This window comes from Stegostoma tigrinum, chromosome 16 (genome assembly GCF_030684315.1).
Source record: "Stegostoma tigrinum isolate sSteTig4 chromosome 16, sSteTig4.hap1, whole genome shotgun sequence".
Lineage (NCBI taxonomy): Eukaryota > Metazoa > Chordata > Chondrichthyes > Orectolobiformes > Stegostomatidae > Stegostoma > Stegostoma tigrinum.
In genome coordinates, this window is record NC_081369.1 from 48,081,001 (window position 1) to 48,098,574 (window position 17,574).

Genomic DNA, 17,574 nt, shown 5'->3' on the forward strand with positions numbered 1-17,574 from the left:
AACAGCAGCCTTCCTGCTCCTCTGATGCTGCTTGGCCTGCTGTGTTCATCCAGCTCTCCACCTTGTTATCTCAGATTCTCCAGCATCTGCAGTTCCTGCAATTTATTGTGTATTGATAACCAAGTACAAATTGCACTGATTTGATTGACCTTGTCATAAAGACTATGAGGAGGGTCTAGCTGCTAGTTTTTAATTTTTCAAGATCTACACAACATAATCACAGTGGATGATACTGAGGCAGTCCTCTGTATTAATGTTTTCAGATCTTTACAACAGAAGAGGTTACCGGTGCCACATGAATGTCACTGGAATCTTAGGCAGAGAATGAAGCAAGAGAGTCAGCACCATCATATCATTCATGTACATCCACACCTAGTGCAGATGCAGTCACTGGGTGAAGAACACAATGAGTGAGCAACAAAAAGTAAGCAATGTAGAGGCAGCCATGGACTGTCATTTTTGGGAAATGGGAGACAGACACAGCCATGCTGAGTTGACACAGACACAGTTTAGCAACTTGTAAGCAAGGTGGTTCTTCTTTGATTAACATGTGAGATTTGTGCTTACATGTACGAGTTCCCTGAAGGGCAATCTTGGGCTATGAATGGAGGAGTCCATTTGGCATATTCGGTGGTCCATGTTACCACCTGATAATGGTTTCGTGGCTATCAATGGAATTTTAATTCCAGATGTTTTCATTGACTTCAAAGTTCATAAAGGCAGGATCCAAACCCATGTCCCTAGAACTTTACCTGGGATTCCAGATTAATAGTCTAGCAATAATACCACTAAGCCATTGCCTCCCTTAAAATCGTCATTATAATTGACCTCTTCGGCCTTCAATGAGGAAGCACTAAATGTGCAGACATTCTGTGTGATAGACATTCTCTTCTATTGGCGCCAGTGCAGCATGCTCCGAAAGTGCTCCCATTGGCAGCATAATGATGAGTATAACCAGTATGTGCATCTCAAACAAACGTCAAGCATTGCCACTAGAGGAGTTTCTTGTCAACATGTTCAATAGCAAATGTTACTGCATGGTCCATTACATTGACTGACTCCATGACTGTTTTGTTTTGTTTATGACCATGTAATGTGATTATCTTTAAAAACATTGGCGAAATTGGATGAGAGGTGAGCTTCCATTCTTTGATGGGAAAGCAGCAAAAGCAGGGAAAGGAATGCAGTGGCCTCAAGGATACTGAGACCAAGGAATGGTATGTAACATGCACTGGAAATAAAAGTGGAACATTTTTATTTTGTGCATTTAATGGATGTGTTCCCACCATTAAAGTGCATGCCGGGCCATGCAGTTCTGCTGGATGACTCAGGCACAAATAAAATGTGTTGGGATCAATATCTGCTAGCTTTGCCCCATTTGATATCTGACACAGCCCTGGGCACCTCCTTGCAGACTGTAGTCATCTTTCTGCTCCGTAACTTTGTTTAATTCATGCTTCTTCTCCTCCTCTGATGAATAGTGTCCATCTGGCATTTCACCCTGTTCAAGGTTCACATTCCCTGGAGGATTTATGTCATGAAGAAGATAGCAGACCCCGACAGTGTGCAAAACCTTCCAGTATTGTACTGCATGTCCATACTTTGTTCATTTTTCATACGGGTTTGAATATAACTCTTAATTTTAAGAATTAAAATTTTATTTGTAGAAAATGGTGGTATCTGGTTGATAAACAGATAAGGACAGTGCAAATGCAATCCCTATTCTTCAAAATAATTTCATTAGATCAATATACCTGCACATAAGTGGCAGATAGGGCCTTGATTTACTATTTCATCAGCAAGACAGCACCTCTAAAATTGCAGCAGCACCTCACTACCATAATTAAGAGTCAGCATAGATTTTTGTGCTGAAGTCCCAGAGTGGGATTTACTTTCAAAGCTTTTGAACTCAGAAATGGGAGTGCCATCAGCTGAGCCACAGTTGACACCTGATGCTCGATACACCCTTGTAGCATTCAACATGAAGTCAAGCTGCCTGTTTTAGGAGCATTGGGAAATTGTAAAAAGTTCTATGCAGGCACTCACAAATGCCCATACAGGACATAAAAATTTACATATTTCCCATGCCTTTACTATCTAACACAATTAAGAAAATCTTTCTTCCAATCAGTGGGAAAGAAAAAAGCTAGTAACGAATTATATGCTGTGCTTTTTTTCCAAATGAGGCAGATCTATTAATTTACTCTTATAAGAAGGTCACATTTTATGGCATAACATCTTGACAGTCATGTACCTTACAACTCTGCATGACTATTCTAACATACTCCAACCGATTTTCACATTCTACCCCCCGAACACTGGATGTCATTCAAAACATTGCTCACTGTGTTCTCTGTTTAACTATCACCACATGCTGGCAGCTTGCATTGCATCCTAGTTGAATAATAATTCACCCTGTTTTTGAATCCCTCCATAACAATGCTTCTTCCTATCTCTACAATCTCATCCCAGCCCCACAATTGACTGAGGTATCTGCTTCAATGTAATTTTGACCTCGAGTAAAACTGATTTAACCCTTTCGATTGTTAGTCGGTCTACCAAACGGGGAAGACCCTAAGCACAGGAATTCCCTCCCCAAAGCTCTCTACCACTCTTTCCGTCCTTAAAGTACCCCTTAAATCCAACCTATATCAACAAGGTTTATTCATCTGCCTTTTCTTAAGTTCTTCAGCATCATATTTTGTTTTGTAATCCAAACACCTTGGAATATTTTATCATGTCAGGGCACCTTTGTATTACAAGTCGTTGTTATCAGATCAAACCAGTCCTCACAGCATTATATTTCCTTTACTTGGACTTTGAGTTGATGTGCAATGTAATGACACCTGTTGGCTGCTTATTGATAGGATCTGTAAACAGTGGCTTGGTATGAATAATATGTTAATTTTAATAATAATGTTAGATGATTGCTGAAAAGAATACCATAATTATATACTAGTACAAACATGCCTTTGTAATTAGCTTGTGTGTTTGATTTTCTTTTGGTGTAATGACTTAAGCGTACTCTGACTGGACAAAGTTCCATGGGCTACAGATTTATCACTGGCAATGGTGTAACTAAGTGGTATTTGAGTAATGGATTTAAATGCCTGGTGTTGCAAATCACAGGCAGTTTATCTGATTCTACTCATTTGTCACAACCATGAGAGCTAATTCCTACCTGTGTGGTTTTTAAAACAGATCTTGACCCCGTCAGTGATTGGAAGACACATTCATGGAGGCTACAGGGCAAAAAAGAGGTCACAGAAAAAAACTGAATTTTTTGCAATTAGCACAAATCTTCACATACAGAGCAGGTTAAAGTTAGTGCACAAGAGATTAAACCAATTTCATGCAGCACAGAAAACAGGCAGGAAATTAATTTTGCATATTTCAGATAACTGCAGTGACAGACTTGAGTATGTGAATATACTTCAAAATGATTTTTCAGTCACTGGAAACCAGTTATTTAACAAGTGTTGACCATTTTTCTTGAGTCCCACATAGACGTAAGTCTTGTAGCATTATTGAATCAGAATGAATGCTGAAGTCGTCAACATTAGCCAGATTTGCAATAGATTGTAAACAATTGTCAAAATCCAGGGGCTAACACTTTCACAGTGGTCACTGCCGACTTTACATAGTGCAGTTGATAGCGGCAAGCATTCTGTTCAGCTACTGGGAAGGAAGGAAAATTATTGGATAAATAGAGTAATTACAGTGTTTGACAGAACATAAACTCATCCTAGCAATAAATGACACACCTTCGCCTTCTTTGGCTGCTATATTATTGAAGAATTATTGTTCACAATGTAATCAATAGGCAGTGTGCTTGGTGCAGTAATTGGAACAGTACTTCCAACGATAAAATGTCAATTAAAGGAGAAGTGCTTTTATTGGACTTGTACCGTAATCCTGAACGGTTAGTAAAGGAAATATAGCTACAATTAATAACGTGCTACTATGTGACCGGCTGTAGAATTGTTCATTAGGAAGGAGCTTGACTGATCTAATTTGCCCTCACAACTTTCTGTAAACACAGTTATACGCTTTTTTCCTCCAGTAATGTGTGTGTACTTGATCAGGTAATACCTATATTAGTTTCCATGAAACAAAAATTGAATGTGAGCAACATATTACTGAAAGATTCAAGAGGAGTTTATTACAGATTTTGGTATTCACATTTATTACTGTTACAGGCACTCCAGTGTCGGGATTTATATTCAGCTATTTAGTTACAAACTGTAGCATGCTTCCATCAGTGTTTCATGCTGCAAAAGAATTGCACATGAGCTCTATAAGGGTGCATGTCTTTCAGGATGCTTAATATGTTGACGTTAGCTCCAGTGTTGGTCTTCACTTCCATGGGTGTTTTGACCTCACCTTTGAGGTCATTGATGTTCATGGTCATAAATGTTTTTGATCATCTTTTCTGTTGTTATTAGCCAAGTTGATACTACAGGACAAGTCAGATTCCAGACAGAAACCTGGCTTGATAGATCATGTATTATTTGTTTTGGTTTTAATTAAGTAGCCTCTTGCTAAAACATAAGGACACAATGCTGGATAGTTTTCTTTAACAATAAAATGTAAGTTTATTAATAAAATAAATTAAGGTAGAATAAGCTAAACCAAGCCAGTTATTTACAAAACAAATACAAGGATTTTAAAACACACTGTACAATTTAAATCCAATTAACCCCAAAACAGTTGTTCATAATTGGAAAATAAACAAAATCCTTTTTTATATACTGCCCAAAACACACCCTTGCTCCAATACCCAAAACACTTCTCATACAGTGCTCACACTAGAGTCCTTATGTTTAATATTTTAGTAAGTTTAATTCCCTTGTGACTTCAATTTATAGTCTGGAACTGCAGATTGCAATTTGATGGAGATATTATATAGAAGAATTTAAATGTATTCAGTTTTAAGTAACCTCTTCAAGATTCTACCTAAACCCATCTGCTCTGGGACTAACATTAACCTCTTCACTCCAAAATAGCCTACTTCTCTATATAACTTCCCCTTCTCAAAATCACTAGTCTACATAGGCATCTCATTCTAAAGACTTCACAGGACTACTCAAACATAGAAACACAAAAACAGGAGTAGAAGTAGGCCATTCAGCCCTTCAAGCCTGCTTTACCATTCAATATGACCATGCTTAATCATCTAACTTAATACCTTGTTCCAGCTTTCTTCCTGTAATCTTAAAAATCAAATCTATCTCCTTGTAAAAGTAAAAGTGAAATCAAAAGTCACCCTCACTACACATTGTGTGTTTTCATTAAGCTTAAACAAACAAGTTCCAGAAATCTCTAATGAACCTTGACCCCCCATAATTTATCTCACTGGGTTGTAAAACATTCAAAAATAAACTAAAAAAGTTCACTAGTGATGCATTCACTCTAAAGTCAGGTCTGATACAAACCACATAGTTACATCACACTGTTGACAAAGTTGCGAGATTAACAATATGGAATGTTTGGCTACCATTTGAAGCTTGGCCTTCGCTCCGTTGATCACGTGCATCATCAGTATGTTTGTATTTTTATATATTTCTATGACCTGCTTTGCTGCCAGTGTGGTGGTGAAACCGCCTCTGGAATATTATGTACAGTAGTGATTATTGTACTTACAGAAAGACATTAATGCATTGAAAGCAGTTCGAAGAAGGTTTAATAGACTAATACCTGGAATTAAAAGATTGCCTCGTGAGGAAAGGTGTGACAAACCAGGCCTGTATATTTTAGAATTTAGTAGAGTCAGAGGTTACTTTAATTGAAGCATCTGAGAGGATTTGACCAGTTGGATATTGAAAGGATGATCCCTCTTGTGGGAGAATCTAGAACTAGGGGGTCATAGTTTAAAAACAAGGGGGTGACTTTTTACAACAGAGGCAAGAAAACATTTTATCCTGTCAGAGGGTTATGAGTCCTAGGAATTCCCTTCCTCAAAAGGTAGATGCAGAATCTTTAAATATTTTTAAGGCAGGGGAGATTGATTCTTGATTACCAAGGGGATAGAAGATTGTCAGGGATATTTAGAAATGAAGAGCTGTGGTTAAAATCAGGTCAACCATGCATTTATTGAATGGTAGAGCAGGTTCAAAGGGCCAAATAGTCTACACTTGTTACTTGTTCAGATGTGAAGAAATGCCAGACAATTTAGGGCAGTCACATCAAACAGCTTCTGTGAACTTTCTTGCTGAGTTGGTGTGTTTTGACTGACTGCTACATTAGTGTTGCCTGCACTCAAAACACGTTATTGGTGTTAGCCTGCCACAAAAGCTTCATGCTGACATCCATCTTCCTGCAAGTTATCTATGGTATGGCACTTTTCCTTACTGAGCGAGTTCTTTCTGAAGGCTTTATTCATTCATGGGATGAGGGTATCGCTGGCAAGGGCTGTATTTATTGCTCATCCCCGATTGCCCAGTGGCAGTTGAGTTCTTCTTCAGAGAAATCGCACGGCCTTTGAGGTGGCATTTTGTGACAAACACAGCAAGTACTCCCATGGTTTCTGTCTATATGACATTAGCTGGAGTAAGTTGATCTTAAAGTTGATTTATAGTTTGAACTGGCCTTCAATTACTTTCCAGATCATCTCTGGATTTATTCCTATCAATCACAGGGAAACTGGGTGCATTAATTCGGGCAGGCCCCTTTTTTGCTGATATGAAGTAAAATCTTCAGCAATCTCTTCTTGAGATGATTTGTTGTGTGATCTGTAAAGCAACGCTTCATATGTTGCTTGACCACTCGTGATTCATGAAGATATCTTGTGCTACCCTATTCACAATGATCTATTTGCCTTCTTTTCCTTGTTAAAAGTCTTTTGCTTTTCTTTATTGAAATAAAATGCAATACAATAGAACCGGAAGTGATATCAACCACCCCAGAAAACTGTGGCATTTAAGTAACAAGTGGAACAGAACACCGATGGAGATACACTGATGATGTTACCTAGCAGGTTGATGAAACGTCTGCAATCAAACACACCGGCTCACGAGCAAGTCTACAACCTCATCCACAACCGAAACTACAAATCTCCTCAAGCGTTTTAAGAATGCAGGACTATTTTGATGCTTTCTTTTCTAATCATTTGCTTTTTAAACCTGCTTCTGTCTTACTGTACTTTTTCACAGTTTCCAACTCCTTTGCTGCGTTGTAATAATCTGGGACTGTGCCTTTAAAGAGATAAATGTCCCTAATAGTAATTTGCAGCCATGCGAAGATGTTCACAACAGATAAGTAAAGACGACATCATGGATGTTCCCTCTTGATGCTGAATTGTAAAGACAAAACTGTGGAACCAACTAACTATTGCAGGTTAGAAAACTATTGTTTTCAATATTTCAAGGCTGTATTTTATTCAGACGGGCCTTAGGTTTCAGTAGTTTTAAAATGTTTGACCATTGTTCTTACATTTAATACTGTAGGAAGTCTTTGCATGCTTTATCTTAATTTCTAAATCAGGCAGAAGGCTAATACTATATCTTTTTAAAAGACACATGGGTTTCAGGTGGTGCAGCATTTGAAGTTGCGGTTGTTGACTTGCTCACCAAGCTGCTAAGTTTGTTGGCAAACGTTTTGTCTCCCTGCTAGGCAACATCATCAGTGCGCTTCTGGTGAAGCATCCATGTTCTATCCTACTTGCTATTTATGTGTCTTGGTTTGTTGGGGCGGGTGACATCACTTCTGGATTTGTTTCTTATGGTTGGCATATGGAGTCCAGCTCTACCTGTTTGTTAATGGAGTTCCAGTTTGGGTGCCAGGCCTCCGGGAATTCTCATGTGTGTCTTTGCTTGGCTTGTCCTAGGATGCTTGTTCCAGTCGAACTGGGGTACCTCTTTGTCCATGTGTATTGAAATGAATGACAATTGGTCATGTCTCTTGGTAGCTAGCTGGGGTTCATAAATCCTGATAGCTAGTTTCCTTCCGGTCCGCCCTATGTACTGTTTTTGCAGCCTTTGCTTGGTATCTTGTAAATAACATTGGTTCTGTTGTGGTTGTCAGTTGCTTTATTCTTTCAGTAGCTGTCATAATGTACCTGTCAGTTTGTTGCCTACCGTGATTCCTAGGGGACAGAGTAATCTGGTGGTCATTTCAGACATGTGCTTAATGTTGGAAGGGTGACTAGTGTCTCTGGATGTGTTGTGCTTCCCTGTTGTGGTCTGTTGTGTAGGTATTGACAGACTACGCAAGTGGGGTAACTGTTATTTCTACAGACACTGTATAGGTGTTCTTCCTCAGCTTAGTGCAGCTCCGGGGTGCTGCAGTGTGTTGCAGCTCACTTGAACAGTGTTTTGATGCAGCTCCATTTGCGGGTATTGGGATGATTGCTATTGTTGTTGAGTACTTGATCCGTACTGGTGGCCTTCCCGTGTACACTGTGCACTGGTCTGGAGCTCATTGTTGGCCATACATTCGACCGTTACATCCAGGAAGGGAAGTCAATTGCTGTTCTCCTCTTCTCTGGTGAAATTTATGCCAGCAAGGATGTTGTTTATGAGTAGGTGAGTTTCTTCCAGTTTAGCTTGTTTGATAATCACAAAGGTGTCATCCATATAGCAGATCCATAGTTTTGGTTAGATGGTGGGAATTGCTGTACATTCCAGACTTTGCATTACGGATTCAGCTATTAATCCTGATATCGGTGATCCTATGGTGTACTGTTGATTTGTCCATATGTCTTGCCGTTGAAGGTGAACATAGAACATAGAACGTAGAACATAGAACATAGAACAATACAGCGCAGAATAGGCCCTTCGGCACTCGATGTTGCGCTGACCTGTGAACTGATCTAAGCCCATCCCCCTACACTATCCCATCATTGTCCATATGCTTGTCCAAGGACTGTTTAAATGCCCCTAATGTGGCTGAGTTAACTACGTTGGCAGGCAGGGCGTTCCACACCCTTACCACTCCCTGAGTAAAGAACCTGCCTCTGACATCTGTCTTAAATCTATCACCCCTCACTTTGTAGCTATGCCCCCTTGTACAAACTGAAGTCATCATCCTCGGAAAAAGAATCTCACTGTCCACCCTATCTAATCCTCTGATCATCTAGTATGTCTCTATTAAATCCCCTCTTAGCTCCCTTCTCTCCAATGAGAACAGACCCAAGTCCCTCAGTTTTTCTTCATAGGTCCTGCGCTCCAGACCAGGCAACATCCTGGTAAATCTCCTCTGCACCTTTTCCAATGTTTCCACATCCTTCCTGTAATGGAGTGACCAGAACTGCTCACAGTATTCCAAATGAGGCCGCACTAGCGTTTTGTACAGTTGCAGCATGACATCACGGCTCCGGAACTCAATCCCTCTACCAATAAAACCTAAAACACTGTAAGCCTTCTTAACAGCACTATCAACCTGGGTGGAAACTTTCAGGGATCTATGTACATGGACACCAAGATCCCTCTGCACATCTACACTACCAAGAATCTTTCCATTGACTCAGTATTCTGCCTTCCTATTATTCTTCCCAAAGTGAATCACCTCACATTTATCCATATTAAACTCCATTTGCCACCTTTCAGCCCAATTCTGCAGTTTATCCAAGTCTCCCTGCAACCTGCAACATTCTTCCACACTATCCACCACTCCACCGACTTTAGTGCCATCTGCAAACTTACTAACTCATCCACCTATGCCCGCGTCCAAGTCATTTATTAGAATGACAAACAGCAGTGGTCCCAAAACAGATCCTTGAAGCACACCACTAGTGATCGACCTCCAGGCTGAATATTTTCCATCAACCACCACTCGCTACCTTCTTACAGAAAGCCAGTTTCTCATCCAAACTGCTAAATCTCCCTCAATCCTGTGCCTCTGTATCTTCTCCAATAGCCTACCATGTGGAACCTTATCAAAGTGGGTTAAGAGGCACATATCCAGTAGTTTAAGGGTGCTGCCTTTGCTGTCTAGCATGGTGATGAAACGTTTGCGAACAACTGTACCTGCTCGGCGAGCAAGTAAACAACCATATCAACAACCCGAGCTATAAAACTTCTCACAAACCTTGAACTTGGAGCTGAAGTGAAAAAGAGGTGAGACTACCTCATGGGTTATATACTTTGCATATGTGAATTCAAATAAATTTTCTGCAATAGTCTTTAGATACCTTGACATCTAGGCTGTCTAATCTTCAAAAAAGGTCTCAAGCATCTGCAAACAAGATTTTGGAGCCTTCTATACTCAGCTGCTGCTGCTTACTACAATGCTGTCACAATGATCTTATCTGCCCTAGCATTCTGCTCTCGATGCAGTTTTGGGTTTCGTACCTGCAGCAGGGTATTTGAAACTAAATAACCAATACTTCTGTTAGTTCCTGTTACATAACAACTAGAGATGAGTAACTCAGTACTGAAAAATTCGGCAGGTATTTATCAACTCCTGGTACCTATGTATACCTCAATAACAGGCACTGCCATGCCTGAGTTAGGACGGTGAAATTTGGTGACAATTTGTTGCCTCCTTTTCGCAGTGTCTCATCCTCCAAATGATCCTAGTAAGATGGAGACTGAGACTTTTATACCATCAGGTTGCATGCCCTAACATTGGGATATCATGAGCAAATCTCATAAAGGTGCATTGCAGACCAGCTATGCCTCTTTACAAAACATGTTGGCATGTTTGCACTGCTAACCTTCTCATCTGAATTGGTGGTACATTGAACTGTGAACAATTTGTCTGACCTTTTATAACACTGAATAAAAAAAAACTTTAAGGAAATACTTCATTTCTTAAACCATTTCCAACTCTAAACTATAATGTATACTTTGCCATGGTAAAAGTATACAATATCTAGTAAATAGTAAGTAGATATTAAATCAAGCTGGTTACTCTGTCTTCCAGGATCTTGACTTGACATGACTGTAAGCAGGCATATTCAACAAACAGCCTTGTCTAGTTTTAATATAGAAACTCAATCTCTGGTGCCTAAGCTTTTGCTCTAAATCTGTACAAATATTTTGCTGAATATTTCCCCAATTTTCTGCTTTTATTTCATATTCCCCATATCCTTATTACTTTGTTTTTGTACTCATAGCGATGAAGCTATTTTAGATCTCCCGATATAATAAAGCAAGAGTAAGTAGCATTCTAAAAGCAAAAATATCTCAAGAAAAAGTAATCAGAATACAATTAATTCTGCATTATGTTTGAGAATGACATACAGTATTCAAGCCTAAAATGAGAAATTTAAACTTAAATAAGGCTAATTGCATGAGTATGAGGGGAGAGGCCGATTAAACTAAGAGATGGGCTGATTAGATTATGACAGTCAGTAAACATCACTAAATAATTCAAACTCCTCAACAAAAACATGTTTGGTTACATAAATCCACACTAAATTCCTATTATGCTTTACTAGGGAAGCTAATGATGGTATTAGATTTCAAGAAGGGGCTTGTAATGTTCCAAACGATAATAGTAATCCTAATGATTAGATGAGTTTTTGAAACCAACAAAGCATAACCAAAAATCAGTGGGAAATAGAATAAGAATAAACTAATTAGAAGCTTGTAAATCGATTGTAAGAACTCTTCAGTCATATAAAAATTTAAATATTAGCTTAAGTAAGCATTTGCTCCTCAAAGGTAGAGATAGGAGAAACTTTGATGGGCATTGAGGAATGGTATAAAAGTTGGACAAATATTTTGAGTATATCATTACACTAGAAGACTCTAAAATAATTCTGAGAAATAAAAGGTAAACTCGAGATAGTACGAGTCAACACTTTAAATAATTAATGTCAGTAGAGAATGTTTTGAAAGCTAAATAATATATCTTGTATTTTTGGATTTGGATTTCAAGGCAGAGGCAGATGCTTGCAGGTCAGTTCTATGAAGGCTGTTTTACTGTTAGAAAGTAAGTTTGGGACAGTAACCTAAATATGTCAGTTCCAAGAAGAATGTGACTGCAATGGAAGGACCCCAGTAGTGTCAATGGCTCAATTTTTTATATTTTCAGCCTCTGACAGAAAGACTAAACACATTAAGTTTTACTTTTAGTTTCAGAGTAAAGCATTCAAACTTTTTATTCAGAAGAGCTTAGAGTTTTGTTCAGCAGGTTCAAACCTTTCACCTAGCAGGACAATCAAGTCATTTCAGGGGACTACATTAGGTCAGCAGAAGAATTTCTTTTTCTTTGTAAAGCCTCCAACTAAGAAAGTTTGGATATAAGTTTTCAAGTCATTAGAACTGAGAAAGTTTTTGCCATTATAATTATGAGTCTCCTGCCAGTAGACACAGAACAAGAAACCATAAAACAAATGGTTTCACCAGTCTAAAGGAAAGAGGATGAAAAAAAGGTAAATACTTCAGAAGATGATACAAGAGTGAAACTTTACTGCTATTGGGTCTCTATGGTGAATTGTGTTTGAGTGGTTAGCACTGCAGCCTCACAGTGCCATGGACCCAGGTTCGATTCCAGCCTTGGGCAACTGTCTGTATGGAGTTTGCACATTCTCCCTGTGTCTGCATTGGTTTCTTCCGGGTGCTCTGGTTTCCTCCCACAGTTCAAAGATGTGTAGGCAAAGTGGATTGGCCATGCTAAATTGCCTGTAGTGTTCAGGGGTGTGTGGGCTATATGGGGATGGGTCTGGTTGGAATGCTTCACAGGGCAGTGTGGGCTTGCTGGGCTGAAGGGCCTGTTTCCACTTGTAAGTAATCTAATCTAAAACAGGTTTGTGTGAAGATCTTTCTTTCTCTGTTAAATATAAATCTTAAATTTTGTATATTTTTTCTTCCTCCATGTAATAAATGTATGTTTTGTTGCTAAATAAAAACCTACAGCCTCATGTGTATATACTCCAGTGACTAACCGCTGGGTTAACTAACTGGACGAGTTGAGATACAAGTCATCAAACCAGGTTTCATTCTTAGATATGGCTCTCCCAGTATTGCCTTCAGCTAGGATCATATCATGTAATAGTATGTGAAACAGGAAACAGAAAGCAAACAAACCAATGGGACCTCATGCATGCTAGGGCTGTGAAAGAGGCAGCTACACAAATAAAGGATAAACTGAATATGAATTCCAAGCTTCCTGCAATGGTTCCAGCATGTTTAAAATTAAGAAATGTAATACTGCTAATCAAGAAATGAAGAAGAGAGAAAACAGGGAAGTATAGCTAAGTTAGTCAAGCATCAGCCATTGGAAAAGCTTAGAATCTAACATTAAGGAAGTCATCATAATACATTGAATTATCAGACAGGCCCTTCATAGGAATTTGAATAAGTCTACTGCTTTTAACTACTACATTCCTATCAAGGTGAATGTGAGCAGTTAAAATTATTGTTAGAGTTTAGTAGAGCATAAAGCCTTGAAAATTTTCATATCATTAAGGAATTAGCTAGCTTTATCAGCTACAAACTATATCCTTTAAAGTAACATTCTTCCTTCTAGGAAATTTACTTAAGACAGACCATATCTTCAACGATATTGTAGCAGAAACAACATTTTAAGTTTACTATTATCAGCTCTTGGAATCCAATGGTGTAATATTATCCCTTGCTTAGTAATCCAGGGACTCAGGTAATATTTTGGAGACCCAGGCTCACATCCCACCACAACAGAGGGTGGAACTTGGATTTTTAAAAATCTGTAATTAGATATCTACTGATGTTCATGACACTACCCAACTGGATCATTAATACCCTTTAGAGAAGAAAATCTGCCATTCGTACCTGGTCTGGCCTACATGTGATCCCAGTCCCACAACAATGTGATTCATTCTCAATCGCCAACTGAAAATGATTGTTATCCACTCAAGCTGTTATATGAAGTTTAAACAAAGGAATGCAATCAGATGGATCATGCAGCAATGATATTGGCATCAGATATAATGACAGCCCAGTAAGGTCTTCTTTGTCAACATCTGGGGTCTTGTACCAAAACTGGAAGAATTATCTCACAGCTACATCAAACAACTGCCAAATATAGTCATCCTCATGGAATTGTTTGTCACAGACAATGACCCATACAAAACCATCACCATCCTTTGAGCAAGGCTTGCCCCACCAACAGGTTAGACCCACCAGAAGTGACTACACAGCAGTATTGAGTCAGGAATGAGTTGCTTGAAAGCATTTAACATTAGAATATAGAATATAGAACAGTACAGCACAGAACAGGCCCTTCAGCCCACAATGTTGTGCCGACCATTGATCCTCATGTATGCACCCTCAAATTTCTGTGACCATATGCATGTCCAGCAGTCTCTTAAATGACCCCAATGACCTTGCTTCCACAACTGCTGCTGGCAACGCATTCCATGCTCTCACAACTCTCTGTGTAAAGAACCCGCCTCTGACATCCCCTCTATACTTTCCACCAACCAGCTTAAAACTATGACTATGTGCTAGCCATTTCTGCCCTGGGAAATAGTCTCTGGCTATCAACTCTATCTATGCCTCTCATTATCTTGTATACCTCAATTAGGTCCCCTCTCCTCCTCCTTTTCTCCAATGAAAGAGACCGAGCTCAGTCAACCTCTCTTCATAAGATAAGCCCTCCAGTCCAGGCAGCATCCTGGTAAACCTCCTCTGAACCCTCTCCAAAGCATCCACATCTTTCCTATAATACGGCGACCAGAACTGGACGCAGTATTCCAAGTGCGGTCTAATCAAAGTTTTGTAGAGCTGCAACAAGATCTCACGACTCTTAAACTCAATCCCCCTGTTAATGAAAGCCAAAACACCATACGCTTTCTTAACAACCCTGTCCACTTGGGTGGCCATTTTAAGGGATCTATGTATCTGCACACCAAGATCCCTCTGTTCCTCCACACTGCCAAGAATCCTATCCTTAATCCTGTACTCAGCTTTCAAATTTGACCTTCCAAAATGCATCACCTCGCATTTATCCAGGTTGAACTCCATCTGCCACCTCTCAGCCCATCTCTGCATCCTGTCAATGTCCCGCTGCAGCCTACAACAGCCCTCTATACTGTCAACGACACCTCCGACCTTTGTGTCGTCTGCAAACTTGCTGACCCATCCTTCAATCCCCTCATCCAAGTCATTAATAAAAATTACAAACAGTAGAGGCCCAAGGACAGAGCCCTGTGGAACCCCACTCACCACTGACTTCCAGGCAGAATGTTTTCCTTCTACTAACACTCACGGTCTTCTGTTGGCCAGCCAATTCTGTATCCAAGCAGCTAAGTTCCCCTGTATCCCATTCCTCCTGACCTTCTGAATGAGCCTACCATGGGGAACCTTATCAAATGCCTTACTGAAGTCCATATACACCACATCCACAGCTCGACCCTCATCAACTTTTCTAGTCACATCCTCAAAGAACTCGATAAGGTTTGTGAGGCATGACCTACCCCTCACAAAGCCGTGTTGACTGTATTTGATCAAGCCATGCTCTTCCAGATGGTCATAAATCCTATCCCTCGGAATCCTTTCTAACACCTTGTAGACGACAGACGTGAGATTTACTGGTCTGTAATTGCCAGGGATTTCCCTATTTCCTTTCTTGAAGGGAGGAATTACATTTGCCTCTCTCCAGTCCTCAGGTACGACTCCAGTGGAGAGCGAGGATGCAAAGATCTTCACAAGTGGCAAAGCAATTGCATTTCTCACTTCCCAAAGCAGCCGAGGACAAATCTGGTCCAGGCCTGGCGACTTGTCAATCTTAATGTTTGACAAAATTTTCAGCACATCAGCTTCCTCTATCTCCATCCATTCCAGCATGCACACCTGCTCTTCAAAGGTTTCATTCACTACAAAGTTCGTTTCTTTTGTAAAGACAGAAGCAAAAAACTCATTTAGGGCTTCCCCTACCTCCTCAGACTCCACACACAAGTTCCCTATGCTATCCCTGATCGGCCCTACTCTTTCTTTGACCATTCTCTTATTCCTCACATAAGTGTAAAATGCCTTTGTGTTTTCCCTAATTCGTTCTGCCAAGCCTTTCTCGTGCCCCCTCCTGGCTCTCCTCAGACCATTTTTGAGCTCCTTCCTTGCCTGCGTGTAATTCTCTCTAGCTGAACTTGACCCTAGCTTCATCCACCTTATGTAAGGTACCTTCTTCCTTTTCACAAGAAGCTACACCGCTCTCGTCATCCAAGGTTCCTTTATCTTACCCCTTCTTGCCTGTCTCAGAGGGACATATTTACTCATCACTCGCAACAACTATTCCTTAAACAGTCTCCACATGTCTATAGTTCCCTTACCATGGAACAATCGCTCCCAGTCCATGCTTCCTAACCCATGTCTAATCGCGTCATAGCTTCCTCTGTCCCAATTAAATATCCTCCCATTTTGCCTAATCCTCTCCTTCTCCGTAGCTATGTAGAATGTGAGGCAGTTAAGGTCACTATCGCCAAAATGCTCTCCCACCACAAGATCTGATACCTGCCCCGGCTCGTTTCCGAGCACCAAGTCTAGAATGGCCTCTCCCCTCGTCGGCCTGTCAACGTACTGCGTTAGGAAACCCTCCTGAACACACCTTACAAAAACAGCTCCATTCAAATCTTCTGCTCGAAGGAGGTTCCAATCAATATTAGGAAAGTTAAAGTCACCCATTACAACAACCCTACTGCGTCCACACTTTTCCAAAATCTGTCGACCTATGCTTTCTTCAATCTCCCTGCAGCTATTGGGGGGCCTATAGTAAACCCCTAACGAGGTCACTGCTCCCTTGCTGTTCCTAATTTCCACCCATACTGACTCTGTAGGCAGATCTTCCTCGACAATGGAAGCTTCTGTAGCTTTGGTACCCTCTCTGATTAGTACTGCTACACCCCCTCCTGTTTTTCCCCCCTCCCTATTCTTTTTAAATGTTCTAAACCCTGGAACATCCAGCAACCATTCCTGCATTGATTCCAGACTCCAGCAAGTCTCAATTCATTGGGTCAAAAACGGGCAAGGAAACATCCTGCTGATTATTATGTAGTCTCTTAGCTGATGAATCAGTGTTCCTTCATATTAAATACAACTTGGAGGAAGTCCTGAGGGTGGCAAGGTTGTAGAATATACTCTGGGGCAGAGGCTTTAGTAGCTATCATCAAGTTTAACAGCAACATCACTGAATGCACTGGTTGAGCCCTAAAGGACATGGCTGCTAAACCAGGCCTGTGGCAGTTGGTGAAAGAATTTACAAGCGGAACAAACATCCTTGATCTCATGTGCATAAATCTAACTGTCAGATATGCATCTATCCATGACAGTATTATTAGGAATAACCACTGCATAGTGCTTATGGAATAAAGTACCATCTTCACATCAAAGATGACCTGCAGTGTATAGTGTACCACAATTACTGTGGTAAGTGGGTCAGGTTTCAAACAAATCTTGTCACTCAAGACTGGTCATCCACAAGCCACTACCAACCATCAGCAGGAGAGTTTGCAGAATTATTTTCAACCACTATCTGCAATGTCGTGGCCTAGCAGATCCCCCACTCTACTGTTACAATCAAACAAGGGAATCAACCTTTGTCCAATGGAGAGTGCAGAAGGGCGCATCAGGAGCAGTACCAGCCATATCTAAAAATGAGATGTCAATGTGGCGAAGCAAAACCACGCATTACTTGTGTACCAAACAGCACATG